The 13,385-nt window shown below is 47.1% G+C and overlaps 1 pseudogene; it reads right to left on the reverse strand.

Annotated features, from left to right (window-relative positions):
• Nucleotides 1-3,640: 3,640 nt before the first annotated feature.
• Nucleotides 3,641-4,531, reverse strand: LOC136167878 (NFU1 iron-sulfur cluster scaffold homolog, mitochondrial pseudogene; annotated as a pseudogene).
• Between the last annotated feature and the right edge of the window lie 8,854 nt (nucleotides 4,532-13,385).

The following is a 13,385-nucleotide window of genomic DNA, read 5'->3' on the forward strand; positions in this document are numbered from 1 at the left end:
GTCCCCTTTGCGTCCACCTTCTACCTTTCCCAGCACAGGGTCTTTTCTAATGAGGCAGTTCTTCGCATCAGATGGACAAAGTATTGGAGTTTCAGCTTTAGCATCAGTCCTTCCAATGAATATTCAGGGTTCATTTCTTTTAAGATCGACTGGTTTGACCTCCTTGCAGTCCAAGGGACTCTCAAGAGTCTTCTCCAGCACCACAGTTTGAAAACATCAAATCTTTGGTGCTCAACCTTCTTCATGGTCCAACTCTCGCATCCATACATGACTACTGGAAAAACCATAGCTTTGACTAGACGGACCTTTGTTGGTAAAGTAATGTCTCTGCTTTTTAATACGCTGTCTAGGTTTGTCATAGCTTTCCCTCCGAGGAGCAAGGGTCTTTTAACATCATGGCTGCAGTCACTGTCCACAGTGATTTTGGAGCCCAGGAAAATAAAGCCTGTTACTGTTTCCATTGTTTCCGCATCGATTTGGCATGAAATGATGGGACTGGATGCCATGATTTTAGTTTTCTGAATGCTGACTCTTGAGCCAACTTTTTCACTCCCCTTTTGAACTTTCATCAAGAGGCTCTTTAGTTCTTCTTTGCTTTCTGCCATAAGGGTGGTGTCATCTGCATATCTGAGGTTATTGATATTTCTCCCGGCAATCTTGATTCCAGCTTGTGCTTCCTCCAGCCCAGTGTTTCTCATGATGTACTCTGTATGTAAGTTAAATAAGCAGGGTGACAATATACAGCCTTGATGTACTCTTTCCCAATTTGAAACCAGTCTGTTGTTCCATGTCTGGTTCTAACCTTTGCTTCTTGACCTGCATACAGGTTTCTTAGGAGGCAGGTAAGATGGTCTGGTATTCCCATCTCTTTAAGAGTTTTCCACAGTTAGTTGTGATCCACACAGTCAAAGACCTTAGTATAGTCAATAAAGCAGAAGTAGATATTTTTTTCTGGAATTCTCTTAACTTTTTCTATGATCCAACAAATGTTGATGATTTGAACTCTGGTTCTTCTGCCTTTTCTAAATCTAGCTTGTACATCTGGAAGTTCTTGGTTCACAAGCTGTTGAAGTCTAGCTTGAGGGATATTGAGCATGAACTTGCTAGCATGTGAAATGAGTGCAATTGTGCAATAGTTTGAACATTCTTTGGCATTGCCCTTCTTTGGGATTGGAATAAAAACAGACCTTTTCTGGTCCTATGACTACTGCTGAGTTTTCCAAACTTGTTGGCATATTGAGTGCAACATTTTAACAGCAACATCTTCTAGTATTAGAAATAGCTCAGCTGGAATACCATCACTTCCACTAGCTTTGTCCATAGTGATACTTCCTAAGGCCCACTTGACTTCACACTCCAGGATGTCTGGCTCTATGCGAATGATTACACAGTCATGGTTATCAGGGTCATTAAGAAATGCAAAAAGGCAAAATGGTTGCCTGAGGAGACCTTACAAATAGCTGAGAAAAGAAGAGAAGCTAAAGGCAAAGGAGAAAAAGAAAGATATACCCATTTGAATGCAGAGTTCCAAAGAATAGCAAGGAGAGATAAGAAAGCCTTCATCAGTGATCAACGCGAAGAAATAGAGGAAAACAATAGAATGGGAAAGACTAGAGATCTCTTCGAGAAAATTAGAGTTACCAAGGGAACATTTCATGCAAAGATGGGCACAATAAAGGACAGAAATGGTATGGACCTAACAGAAGCAGAAGATATTAAGAAGAGGTGGCAAGAATACACAGAAGAACTGAACAAAAAAGATCTTCACGACCCAGATAATCACGTTGTTGTGATCACTCACCTAGAGCCAGACATTCTGGAATTCGAAGTCAAGTGGGCCTTAGAAAGCATCACTATGAATAAAGCTAGTGGAGGTGATGGAATTCCAGCTGAGTTATTTCAAGTTCTAAAAGACAATGCTATGAAAGTGCTGCACTTAAATATGCCAGCAAATTTGGAAAACTCAGCAGTGGCCACAGGGCTGGAAAAGGTCCATTTTCATTCCAATCCCCCAAAAAGCCAATGCCAAAGAATGTTCAAACTATCATACAGTTGTACTTATCTCACATGCTGGCAAAGTAATGCTCAAAATTCTCCAAGCCAGGCTTCAACAGTACATGAACTGTGAACTTCCAGATGTTCAAGCTGGATTTAGAAAAGGCAGAGGAACCAGAGAGCAAATTGCCAACATTTGTTGGATCATCGAAAAAGCAAAAGAGTTCCAGAAAAACATCTACTTCTGCTTCATTGACTGTGTCAAAGCCTTTGACTGTGTGGATCACAACAAACTGGAAAATTCTGAAAGAGATGGGAATACCAGACCGCCTTAATTATCTCCTGAGAAATCTGTATGCAGGTCAAGAAGCAACAGTTAGACCTGGATATGGAACAACAGACTGGTTCCAAATGAGGAAAGGAGTACGTCAAGGCTGTATATTGTCACCCTGCTTATTTAACTTATACACAGAGTACATCATGAGAAACACTGGGCTGGAGGAAGCACAAGCTGGAATCAAGATTGCCGGGAGAAATATCAATAACCTCAGATATGCAGATGACACCACCCTTATGGCAGAAAGCAAAGAAGAACTAAAGAGCCTCTTGATGAAAGTTCAAAAGGGGAGTGAAAAAGTTGGCTCAAGAGTCAGCATTCAGAAAACTAAAATCATGGCATCCAGTCCCATCATTTCATGCCAAATCGATGCGGAAACAATGGAAACAGTAACAGGCTTTATTTTCCTGGGCTCCAAAATCACTGTGGACAGTGACTGCAGCCATGATGTTAAAAGACCCTTGCTCCTCGGAGGGAAAGCTATGACAAACTTAGACAGCATATTAAAAAGCAGAGACATTACTTTACCAACAAAGGTCCGTCTAGTCAAAGCTATGGTTTTTCCAGTAGTCATGTATGGATGCGAGAGTTGGACCATGAAGAAGGTTGAGCACCAAAGATTTGATGTTTTCAAACTGTGGTGCTGGAGAAGACTCTTGAGAGTCCCTTGGACTGCAAGGAGGTCAAACCAGTCGATCTTAAAAGAAATGAACCCTGAATATTCATTGGAAGGACTGATGCTAAAGCTGAAACTCCAATACGTCGGCCATATGATGTGAAGAACTGCCTCACTGGACAAGGCCCTGGGCTGGAAAAGATTGAAGGCAGGAGGAGAAGGGGATGACAGAGGATGAGATGAGTTGGATGGCATCACCAACTCGATGGACATGAGTATGAACAAGCTCCAGGACTTGGTGATGGACAGAGAAGCCTGGTGTGCTGCAGTCCATGCGGTTGCAAACAGTCAGACACGAATGAGCGACTGACTGAACTGAAGATCTTTTTTGTATAGTTCTTCTATGTATTCTTGCCACTTTTTAATATCTTATGCTTCTGTTAGGTCCATATCATTTCTGTTCTTTATTGTGACCATCTTTGCATGAAATGTTCCCTTGGTGTCTCCAATTTTCTTGAAGAGATCGCTAGTCTTGCCCAGTTTGTTGTTTTCCTGTGCTTCTTTGTATTGTTCACTTAGGATGGATGGCTTTCTTATCTCTCCTTGCTATTCTTTGGATCTCTGCATTTAGAAGGGTATTTCTTTCCTTTTCACCATTGTCTTTTGCTTCTCTTCTTTTCTCAGTTTTTTTTTTTTTTTTCTCTGAAGAAGGTACATATTTTATTAATCCTAGTTGTTTAGCAGATTAATAATAAAAGCTTAGTACATATTATCAACAAGTCCAACTGCAGGGCCCACAGAAAACTCAAGTGAGTTTAAGGTGAGTTTGCTTCTTTTTCATCTGATTCATCATCCATAACCTGTTCTACGCCTTCTACTTCTGGAATATAAAACTGCAACATGTTCTGAATTCCATTTTTCAGAGTAATGATTGAACTGGGGCAGCTGGTACAAGAACCTTGGAGTTTCAGCTGTACAATGCCATCTTCAAAGCCTTTATAGATTACATCTCCTCCATCTTCCTGCACAGTTGGCCATATTCTAGTATCTAACAATTCCTTAATCATTGCCACAACTTCATCATCATCTTCAGATCCTGCTTCTCCTGAAGGTGTTTCCTCAGTAACTAAAGGTAAGCCAGATGCAAAGAAATCCATAATTGTAGCATAGATATCTGGTTTCAGTAAATTCCAGTCTAATTCTTCATTCTCCTTTGTGGCAGTGATGAAATCTGGTCCAAAAAAGACACTTTTTACTCCCTCAGTCCTAAATAACTGCCTAGCCAGAGGGGAGCGAAATGCCGTAGCTGGTGTGGGAAAATCCATGGTCCTTGTCTCCAGAACTGGTTTTCCTGGAATAAACTTTAAACTGTTGGGATTCGGGGTATCTTGTGTTTGAATAAACATGTATCTCACTGTGTTACGTAAGGTTGCAGGGAGTAGGAAAAGCGGTCTTTGGACAAACTGATGCAGAAGCTGTTTCTTAATTGTATATGGATTTGTCACATGACAGAATTGCCTCCGCAGCCCCGCGGCAGCGGCAGCAGCTCCCAAGCCCAAGCGGGCCGCTGCCGCCATCTTAGTCCGAGTCCTTTTCTCAGTTATTTATAAGCCCTCCTCAAGCAATCAGTTAGGTTTTTGCATTTCTTTTTCTTGGGGATGATTTTGATCACTGCCTCCTGTACAATATTATAAACCTCTGTCCATAGTTCTTCAGGTACTCTTATCATATCTAATTCCTTGAATCTCTTTGTTACTTCCACTGTACAATCATAAGGAATTTGATTTAGGTCATACCTGAATGGTCTAGTGATTTTCCCTACTTTCTTCAATTTAAGTTGAATTTTGTAATAAGGAGTTCATGATCTGAACCACAGTCAGCTCCTGGTCTTGTTTTTGCTGACCGTTTAGAGCTTATCTATCTTTGGCTGCAAAGAATATAATCAATCTGATTTTGGTATTTGACCATCTGGTGATGTCTGTGTGTAGAATCATCTCTTGTGTGGTTGGAAGAGGGTGTTTGCTATGACCAGTGCATTGTTATTTATAACCAAATGATTTTCCAATTTTATTGATTTTTCGTGTAGAGAGACATTTCATGTAAAAAATTTTATAAGAGTCTCTGAGTATTACGTATATTTGATTTCCATGACTGGAGCCTAGGGGTACTTTCCAAGAATATTTTACATAAGAGACTGGTGATAACTGTTTCTATTCAGCTGGTAACCATAGAGATGAAACTCTATCAGATCAAATATGAAGGTAATTAACTCCCTGCAAATTACAGCTGTTGAGCTTATGCACAAGACACATGAATTCACTCATAGGCTAAGCAACCAAGAAGAAATCTCTGTGGGGAGGAAAAGGATTAGCAAGGGCTCTCCAGCAAAGCTGTGTCCCCCATCCCAACCAAAGGCAGGGCCTTTGAGGCACTTTAGGTTTGGCCGAAGGGGTTAACCTCTGTAGCCTTCAAAGTCGTCTTGAATCTCTTCCACTAACTTTACCATCCAAGGTGTCTTTTTCCTGATCCACCAGGCCAGAGCTCATGGATGTGGGGAAGGAAATGGCCTGAAAAGCTCAGCTATGGATTTGCCAAGGAGTGAGTGGTCATCAACCCCCTTTGCCCATAATCTCCAGGTACCACCTTCCCCATGCTTTACTTTACAAAGGGGGAATTTTCTCATCTATATCATCCGCTAAGCAAGGTGACTACATTTTTAACTTTTAAATAGACTGACCCACCTGAGTATCCTCCCTGTTATCTACAGCATCATCCCTCTGAAGGAGTACCTATCCCAGCAAGTGTCTCCTCTCGTTTCCTGTCAGGCTTCTCCCGTTGCTCACTGGAAGCTCTGAAAAGGCATGCTCACATGGCAGCCTCCAGGAGATAGTGTTAATCTGCTTCCATCAGTGCTGTGTAGTGTAGTGGTTGGGGTGTACTTCCTTCAGTGCTGTGTAGTGTGGTGGATGGGGGTGTACTTAGTAATGGACTGAGATCCAGCTCTGCCACTTACCAGCTGTGTGACATTCCGTGAGATTTAGCATCTCTATGGCTCAGTTTTCTTTTCAAAAAGGTCGATCTGTTGTTAGGGGATAATGCATATAAAGGGCTCAGTGGTAAAAAATCCACCTGCAATGCAGGAGACGCAGGAGGTGAAGGTTTGATCCCTGGGTTGGGAAGGTCACCTGGAGGAGGGCACGACACTCCACTCCAGTATTCTTGCCAGGAAAATCCTATGGACAGAGGAGCCTGGTGGGCTACAGTCCACAGGGTCACAAAGAGTCTGATGTGACTTAAGCAACTGAGCACACCCACAATGCATATAAAAGCCCTAAGCATGATGCTGTATCACAACGGAGCAAGGCAGTTTATAACCCCAGTTTGCAGTGGTGGAAACTGAAGTTCACAGAGAATAAAGTGACTTGCTCAAGATTGTGCTTATCCTTGGAAGGTTATTTTGAGGATTAAATGAGCTAATGTGTTTAACACCCACAGAGGGCTGTCAGGCACATATATATCAGTCTTCATTCAATACTATAAGTGGAAACTGAGTTACTGACTTTGGGCAACAGTAGATTCAATACAGGCAAGGAGGCCCTACAACATTGTCAGAGAGGGCAGAGGAGTGGGTCCTATGGGCCTCTGGGAGGATTCCCAGAGGAAATCCTCCTCTGGGATTGGCTGAATTGTTCTGTGACAATTCAGAACTGATGCTCTGGAGTAGGGCCACCTGCTTCTGTCCTGATTCTGACACTGGGGTTAAGAGCACAGGATTCACAGGAGTCGTTGTTGTCGCTGGGATCCAAGTACCAGGAAGCTGAAATCAGGAAACTACTGTTGCTGCATCATCACCCAGGTGGCGCTAGTGGTAAAGAGCCCACCAGCCAACGCAGGGAACGTAAAGGATGCGAGTTCGATCCCTGGATAGAGAAGATCTCCTGGGGAAAGGCATGGCAACCCACTCCAGTATTCTTGCCTGGAGAATCCCATGGACAGAGGAGCCTGGAAGGCTACATTCCAGGGGGTTGCAAAGAGTTGGACACGACTGAAGCAATTTAGCATGCCCACACACACTGCCACCACAGTAGCCTCTTGACAACCAGGAAGCTGCCAAATGAATGCTGGAACCAGCTGCAAGAAACCCCAGTTTTCTAGGATAGAAACAGCCCAAAGTGATGGAAGGCTAGCCTGCACCTCCCTTCTGCTTCTCAAATCTGGTGTGATTGCATCCAGGTGGCAGAGCCTAGTTGACATCCTCAACCCTAGTTGCAAGAATCAGGGAAGCATTTTAGCTTCCCGACCTCCCCAGATAAAAGGAGAGTGGAACAGAGGTTGAGAGAACCAGACCACAGAATCCAATACTAAGTACCCATTGGTATTGTTGCGATTGTTCAAAATATTTGACATTATTATTATCTTGGCCCTCTCAGGCAGCTTGGCTTCAAGGCTCACTAGACTGATCAGCCTCTGTGAGACATGGTTAAGGTTTGCCTTTCTCTTTGAGCACCTCTCTTACCAATGGTTCTCGCTGAAGAACAGTCTCATGTAATGGCATTGTCATGTCTCACTCTGCCACGCTGCCTGTGCCGGGAACTTGGGTCCTTCTGACTTACTCTTCTTCCTCACTACCAATGTGCTTACCTCCATCAACCACGGAGCCCTGTACAGTGCCTGCAATGTCCTACCCATCCCTTCACCCTATCGCTACAGTCCTAGTCAAGTCTTTATCAGAATCTCTGAGCTGGAGAGTGTGACTGCCTTTTCCCAGGCCTCCCAGATTCCAAGCTTGCCCCCCAACCCCGCCCCCGCTAAGCTGTTTGTGCCCCTGACAGCCTGCACAACTTTCTTAAACACACATCTTGTCCCTCATTCCTCTGCTTTGAGCTCCTGAGTGGCTCCCTGGCCTCCAGGTGGAACCACGTTCAGGGCCTGGCCCCGGGCCCCTTTTGTCTGATCCCTCTGGTCTCACAGTCTCCTGGCTCATCCACCCTGTGACACTCCATGCAGCCCTGCAGCCCCTGTGGCTCCCTGAACATGCCATGCACTCTGACATGCCCAGGCTTCTCCACGTTGCCCCTGCCTGGAATGTCTTTCCTGCCTCTGACCCTGGGATCTCTGGGTCATCCCTCAGGACTCCCTTGAGGCTGCCTCCTGGTACAGTCCTCCATGACCTCCTATGCATGTTCCCTACTCCTGCACCTTTGTGGGGGCCCTCTGCCCCCTTAACATCATATATGATGGCTACCTCGCCAGGAAAGACAGACAGCTCCTTGGGTGTAAGACCAGAACTTTCTTATTTTCATCCCCCATTCCCATCTCCCTTGATCTGTTGCTAACTCAACCTCTCTGCCAGAGATTAAGAAACCTCTTCCCTCATTGTTACTCCATCTAGACTTCTCCAACTCTCCCGTTATTGGTTCAGCAGTGGCCTTGTACACCTGCTCTCCCTGAGCACCAGGCTCTGGTGGGAGTGCAGAGGGTGGACCTTTAGGTAAACTCCAGGCCTGTGCTCTGGGGATGTACAGTCAGAGAGGAAAGTAAGGCTAAATGACAGTGAGAGAAAAGGAGGGCAGGTCCAGTGTTACAAGCAAGGACTGAAAAGTGCCATGGGGCCCTTCGTAGGTGGGCAAGCAGGAAGGCATGTGGAGAAGGTAACCCGGGGGTCTCTGCAGAGCTGGTCTGTCTCAGTGGGAGACTCTCTCCCATGCTGTCCTCTTCCTTCTGGCCAGTGGCCTACTCTGAGCCTTTCCTTTTGCACCTTCCCCAGAATGGTCCTATCTCCTAGTTTGGCAGTTTCCCAATGGCTGTCTTGTCAGCAAAGTTCCAGTTTCTCTGTTACTGATGAAAGGAGTTGCTCCTTTGACATGCAGACCTCAGCTTGCCCTTGGGGGATGGGACCCAGAATTTGGGGATCTTGTGTATATAGTGATGGCCCTTATCAGTATATACCAGGAAGCAATGAGTTCTTCAAACAAACTTTCAGCCTATTGGTGAGGCCCGAACAAGTGCCAGCCCCATTGTGCACAGGAGGATGTTAGAGCAGCAGCAGCTAGTGAGTGGCAGAGGCAGGACCGCCACCTTGGGATGGCCAGACTCAAGAGTGCGGGCTGTATCACCACGTGCACCTTTCTCATGACAGTGCTCCTGCTACGGAACTGGATGTTCCTGGGCAAATGCTGCTGAGAGATCAGAAGTGGCCACAAGGAGCGGTCCACGACCTTGGCAAGAGCAGTGTCAGTGTCTGTGTCAGTGTCAGTGATGGGGCAGAGCCCGCTTGTAGTGGTTAAAGTGGTGGAGGGCAATGAGGGAATGTAAGCAACTCTTTGAAGCTCCCTAGTTTTGATGGGAGGAGAGTGGGTGCCAGGCTGGGTGAGGGTGGAGAAGTGGGCTATGAGGAGAACTGTGTCCTCTTGTTTCTCAGTGAGTGAGCAGGGCCTGAGCATGTTTAAGGAGAGGAGACAGAGGACGGATAGCGAGTTGGAGGAGTTGCAAGACAGAAGTGCTGATGGGAGGGAGCCCCCTAGAGGTGGGGAGAGTGGGGACCCAGAGCCCAGGGGTGGAACTGGCCTCGGACTAGGGAGAGCTGCAGAGTTTAGGGGCAAGAGGCCATGGGCACGGTGCAGGTGTCTCCCCAGGTGGCAGGTATGAAGGTGTGTCTTTGTGTCTCTGTCCTCAGTCCTAGTACTTTCCCTTAGCCCTTGTACTATACTGTTCTTTCCAAGACTTAATTTGTTTACCTTGTTATTGTTTGATTTCCCCCACTTGGCTGTGAGCTCCATGAGGACAGGGGTTTTTGTCAGTTGTGTTCACTGCCCAGTGCTGAGGACATTGCCTTGCACATGTTCTGAATATTAAATCAATAATTGTTGAATGAAAAATTGAATATTTTCTCTATGAGGTCAGAGTAGATCTGCAGCTGGCAGGAAGGGGGCAGGGTATGGGGGAAGCTTGAGAGAAGAGGGTGGAGAAGAGCAGGTAGGAGGGGGAGTGTTGACCTAGGGGACCACAGGAGCACCCCCAGGCAGCTCACTGGGAGACTGTTGGAGTTTACCAGTGGGCTCTATGTCAGGGTTCGGGTCAGGCATGGTTCCAGAGTCAGGGCTCCCCCAGATAGGTGAGGGATACTGAGGCTGCAGGGCAAAGGGTGAGGTGTATCTGAGTTGGTGACCTGGAAGACAGAGTGAGTCTGGGGTTTGACAGGGCACAGGGTGTGGCTGTGGATGTGGGAGGCTGGGGCTGCGTGTGGGTGAAGGCCACCAGCAACAAGGAGCTTAAGGGCTGATGGCACCCATGGAGGCTGAGGCACCCTGGATGGCCCCCACCCAGGTCTCCAGTGAAAGAGGAGGTGTGAAGGAAGTAGGTAGATGACCTCTGCTGGGAGAGGAGCATGAGACTGCAGAAGCCTCAGATGAACGGGAGCTGGGTACTGACAGAGACGTCTCATCTGGAAGCAGGCCTGGGGGTGAAGACAGCTGGGAGCCACCTACCAACGCAGAAAGGAGTGGCCTCTATGCAAGAGGGCCATGTGGAAGTGGTGCCTGAGGGGAAAGCTGGCTCCAGGTGAGGCCCGGGGCAGAGCGGGGAGAATGCGTGATGGAGTTACTATGTGTGTGAGTGCGTGCTGAGTCGCTTCAGTCACCTCTGACTCTTGGCAACATCATGGACTGTAGCCCACCAGGCTCCTCTGTCCATGGGATTCTCCAGGCGAGATTACTGGAGTGGATTGCCTTGCCCTCCTCCAGGGGATCTTTTTGACCCAGGGATCAAGTCTTCATCTTTTATATCTCCTACATTGGCAGGCGGGTTTTTTTTTTTTTTACCACTAGCACCACCTGGGAAGCCTTGGAGTTACTATCAGTTCAGTTCAGTCACGCAGTCATGTCTGATCTTTGTGACCCCATGAACTGCAGCACACCAGGCTTCCCTGTCCATCACCAGCTCCCAGAGTTTGCTCAAATTCATGTCTATTGAGTCAGTGATGCCATCCAACCATCTCATCTTCTGTCATCCCCTTCTCCTTCTGCCTTCAATCTTTCCCAGCATCAGAGTCTTTTCTAATGCGTCAGTTCTTCTCATCAGGTGGCCAAAGTATTGAATCTTTAGCTTCTGTCCTTCAATGAATACTCAGGTTTGATTTCCTTTAGGATTGACTGGTTTGCTCTCCTTGTAGTCCAAGGGACTCTCAAGAGTCTTCTTCAGCACCACAATTCAAAGAATCAGTTCTTTGGCACTCAGTTTTCTTTATGGTCCAGCTCTCGCATCCATGCATGGCTACTGGAAAAACCATAACTTTGACTAGATGGAGCTTTGATGGCAAAGTAATGTCTCTGCTTTTTAATGTGCTCTCTAGGTTTGTCACAGCTTTTCTTCCAAGAAGCAAGTGTCTTTTAATTTCTTGGCTGCAGTCACCATCTGCAGTGCCATCTATCAGTTCAGTTCAGTTCAGTTCAGTCGCTCAGCCGTGTCCGACCCTTTGCGACCCCATGAATCGCAGCACGCCAGGCCTCCTTTGTCCATCACCAACTCCCGGAGTTCACTCAAACTCATGTCCATCCAGCCATCTCATCCTCTGTCGTCCCCTTCTCCTCCTGCCCCAATCCCTCCCAGCATCAGGGTCTTTTTTAATGAGTCAACTCTTCGCATGAGGTGGCCAAAGTATTAGAGTTTCAGCTTCAGCATCAGTCCTTCCAATGAACACGCAGGACTGATCTCCTTTAGGATGAACTGGTTGGATCTCCTTGCAGTCCAAGGGACTCTCAAGAGTCTTCTCCAACACCACAGTTCAAAAGCATCAATTTTTCGATGCTCAGCTTTCTTCACAGTTCAACTCTCACATCCATAGTGCCATCTATAACCATTTGTTGATTTTTCCCTAGAACCATGGTTCCAGAGGGACCATGTGCTCAGCAAGGGTCCCTCTTGCGTGGGGACTGCCAGAAGGGCTCCCACCTGGACGGTCATGTGTGCCTCTCACTTTGGGGACCACTGTCTGATCGTATGGCTCTGTGTACATCCCTCCCAGGCTGTCTGAGTTGGATTCCTAGACCTGATGGCTCCTGGGGTGAGCCCTTCTGGCCAGGTTCTGGTGGGGAGCCTTTGGGTTTGCTTTGTTCAGAGCACCTATTGCTCCTTTGTCTTCTTCCTTACCATGCACAGGCAGGGTGCTATGGTTCTGGGCTGGGCTCTGCTGCTATTCTTGCCCCCCATCAGGGTTCACAGTAGCTGGAGGCAGGGTGGGCTACTGGGGAAACTGAGGCTGGAGGGACACAGCCAGCACTGCTGGTATTAAGGGTGCTTTCACGTCTCTAACTGCATGTCTCCCCCAATTCCTGACCTCAGACCAGCCCCGTATGTTGCTTGTCACTCCTTCCTTCCAGCATCCATGCCCTCGTTAATTTTATCCAGAAAATCTTCCTTGGCACCACCAGTGGCCTGTCTTTGTGCCGGGAGTCAGAGGACACAGCCTCAGTCCTGGCCTCTAGCACTCACAAGCTTGTCCAGAATGGGGCTGCCTATCAGGGAAACTTGTGGAACTTCAGAAACTTTGGGGAAGTCAGTACATGGCAATGACCTTGGAAAGAGGAGTCTATTCCTGTCTGTCCCTGCCAGAACATATCTAAGGGGAAAAAAAATCCATTTGTATTTCTCTATTCTCCTTTCTCCCTTGGCCAACCTCCTCGGGGCTCAATATAGCACTCAGCACTTGTGCTGTGCTGGAGTTGTCAAGGATACTTCTGCTGGCCTCATTACAGCATCTCATGCTGGGAACTGTGTCTTTGGGTGTGGTATTTGGTTGATTGAAAGTAGGTTAAAGTAATAAGGTAGAAGAGGCCTTTCCAGGGCCTTTCCGCTCTGGTGCTGACATGGCGATGGCTGGGACACTCCACATGGAGCAATGTGGGGAGTAGAAGAGTACCGTGGTCCTCCTTCTCCATGTAGGCAGGGTCCCCACCCTTGCCTTCTCTGCTCCCCGTGCCCAAGCCCTGAGCATGTCAGTTTGTTGATTTGAGGGTTCCCTAGCTCAAGCACAGTGGTGCTGGGGTGTCCTGGGGAGGGGTGCCCCAGGACCCAGCTGAACTCCCCAAGGAGAGGCTGGGCTGAGGGGGAAAGCCTCCTCTACACCCCTTCATGGTTTGGTGCCTGCACAGAGTCATTCCTCCATGTCGTCTCCCCCACTGACCTTCCACTTGCTCCCACCACTTTGTAGCCCCCACTTCTGCACTCCTGTTACACTTTCTGGAGTGCCTTCTCCTTCAGGGATTGTCTATTTTTTCACTATAGTAACCCCAGCACCGAGTGCAGTGTCTGGTACATAGGAGGCACTCAAGTGTTTGTTGACTGAATGAATGAATGAAGAAATTATCCCTTCCCTGGTCACATACATGGAAAGTTCAAAACCAATTGCAGAAGAAGGCACTAAGAGCAAAGAGCTGACCG

This window comes from Muntiacus reevesi, chromosome 1 (assembly GCF_963930625.1).
Source record: "Muntiacus reevesi chromosome 1, mMunRee1.1, whole genome shotgun sequence".
NCBI classification, from domain to species: domain Eukaryota; kingdom Metazoa; phylum Chordata; class Mammalia; order Artiodactyla; family Cervidae; genus Muntiacus; species Muntiacus reevesi.